This window comes from Peromyscus maniculatus, chromosome 16, assembly GCF_049852395.1.
Source record: "Peromyscus maniculatus bairdii isolate BWxNUB_F1_BW_parent chromosome 16, HU_Pman_BW_mat_3.1, whole genome shotgun sequence".
Taxonomy (NCBI): Eukaryota; Metazoa; Chordata; class Mammalia; order Rodentia; family Cricetidae; genus Peromyscus; species Peromyscus maniculatus.
In genome coordinates, this window is record NC_134867.1 from 59,158,501 (window position 1) to 59,161,263 (window position 2,763).

Consider the following 2,763-nt stretch of genomic DNA (forward strand, 5'->3'; position numbering starts at 1 on the left):
CAGACATACACCCAAACATACTTTTAAAAATAGATTTTAAAAAAATGGGAGAAACAAGCTTCCAATAATCTTCACCTCACTCTGAAGGTGAAGAGGTAAAATAACAAAGTGAGGCCTCCCTTCATCCTCAGCAATGTTAATAAACGTCTGTGGTGACATTTGCTCGTTTGAAGAGAGAAAACGGGCAGAAGGAAATGGACGGGGGTTTGTGTGCTTTCTGGGGATACAGCAATCTGTGACATTGCCCCATTCTGTCTCTTGTTATACAGACAGGGGTTCTCAGCACAAGATCCATGCACCCAGCAGGGTCCATGTACATCAACATCTTGGAAACAGTAAAATGGCTGTGACTCTTCTGGGCAATGACTCAAGAGTTTCCACCAGCATCTCCAGAGATTCCCCAGGACCCCAAAGATCAAGGGCCATAGCTGGGACAGATGTAGGACACAACTTCAAATTCTCACGTAGCAGCCGCTTGCGAATCTTTCTCTGAGTCCTTTCCTTCCCCCAAAGGACAAAGGAGAGACTTCATCAGGCTCTGCAGAGGCGTTTCCAGGCACACATCCACATCCTTTATCCTTCAATCATTTCCCTGATGATAAGGTTTGTAGTTTCTCACCATACACCAGCCGCAGCTAAGTGTGATCACTGCGCTCCAGCCTGGGCAAGCAGGACCTAAGACTATAGAGGGAGGAGACCCCCCCCACATGCTCTTTCACAAACGACACTTTTGTCACAATCACCTAACATCTCGAAAGTGAAGAACCCTTTTGTTTCGCACCCAGTGTTTTTGACAAGACTTCAAATCTATTTCTGTTGTTGTCTCATGATTGATTTTTAAGAACACCAAAGGGCAAAACTTGGTATTCATCTCATTTCACTTCTATCATGCTGGATTAGTAACTGGATAGTTTTTCAGAATATGTGGGGATCCTGATTTCTCCTGCAAGGTAAGTTGTCTCCCCCAGCTTCGTGCCACTTGTGGGGGTCTTTATCTCTTTTAAAGGCCTCTCCAAGTGGCTGGCTTCAATACTGGCCAGCGATTGGCAGCTACGCCTGTTGGTTGCACTGTAGGATAATCACACACTGATGCTCATCATATACAAAGTAATCATCTCATTGTTGCTCTAGCTGACTAGAGGGGACTCTGATCCACATTTCTCCATCTTGGCCATTTGAGCATCATAGGATTGAAATGTTGTCCTCTGGACATGGCGTGACTATCACACTCATGAACTCACAACAGCTGTGGCTACCTGTACACGATCAAGCTGGCCAAAATTCCAGCATAGAAGGAGGAGGTGCTCCCCAGGCCCCACACCTTACTGAGAAGTTGTTGGCAGGTGATAGCTTCTGGAGGGTAGGGAAGAATCATTCTTTTTTTAAGGATGTAGCCACTGGTAGGTTTCCCATGCTCTGGTGGGTGGCTTCACATTCATGCACTAATGACATTTAGTGGGTGTCCTAGTGACTCTTGCTGTGATAAGACATCATGACCAAGGCAACTTATAAAAGAACACATTCAATTTTGGGTCATCATTCCAGACGGTTAGAATCCATGACTATCATGGCAGGGATCATGGCAGCAGGCAGGCAGGCAGGCAGCAGGCAGCAGGCAGGCAGGCAGCAGGCAGGCAGCAGGCAGGCAGGCAGCAGGCAGGCAGCAGGCAGGCAGGCAGCAAGTAGGCAGCAGGCAGGCAGCAGGCAGGCAGCAGGCAGGCAGGCAGCAGGCAGGCAGGCAGGCAGCAGGCAGGCAGCAGGCAGGCAGGCAGCAGGCAGGCAGGCAGGCAGCAGGCAGGCAGGCAGCAGGCAGGCAGGCAGGCAGGCAGCAGGCAGGCAGGCAGGCAGCAGGCAGGCAGGCAGCAGGCAGGCAGGCAGGCAGCAGGCAGGCAGGCAGGCAGGCAGCAGGTAGGCAGCAGGCAGGCAGGTAGGCAGCAGGCAGGCAGGTAGGCAGCAGGCAGGCAGGCAGGCAGCAGGCAGCAGGCAGGCAGCGGGCAGGCAGCAGGCAGGCAGGCAGCAGGCAGGCAGCAGGCAGGCAGCAGGCAGGCAGGCAGGCAGCAGGCGGCAGGCAGCAAGTAGGCAGCAGGCAGGCAGGCAGCAGGCAGGCAGCAGGCAGGCAGGCAGGCAGCAGGCGGCAGGCAGCAGGCAGGCAGCAGGCAGGCAGGCAGCAGGCAGGCAGCAGGCAGGCAGGCGTCACTAGAGCAGTAGCTGAGAGCTTACATTTGGATCCACAGCCAAGAAACAAAGAGAGTTTACTGGAATTGGCATGGGCTTTTTGAAACCTCAAAACCCATCCCCAGCAATATACCTCCTCCAAAAAGGCCACACCTCCTAATCCTTCCCCCAAAGTTCTACCAACTGGGGTTCAAGTATTCCCACAGTGGGTGTCCTGTTAGCCTAATTGTCAACTTGACCCAGCCAAGAGTCAGATGAGAGGCGAAGGCTCATCCGAGAAATTGCCTGGATCAGATTGGCCTGTGGACATGTTGAGATAGGGTTGGCTTGATTGTTAGTAGATGTAGGAGAGCCCACTATGGGAGGCACCATTCCTTGGGCAAAAGTCGTGGGCGGTATAAGAAAGCTAAGTAAGCATGAGTTGGTGGGGAATCCAGCAGGCAGTGTTCCTCTGGGGTTTCTGCTTCAAGTTCTTCCTTGACTTTCGGCCATGATTGCCCTCGGGGGGATGATGTATGACCTGGAAGCACAAGCCAGACTAACTCTTTCCTCTTCTAAGTGGTTTTTGGTTGTAGTGTTTGTCACAGC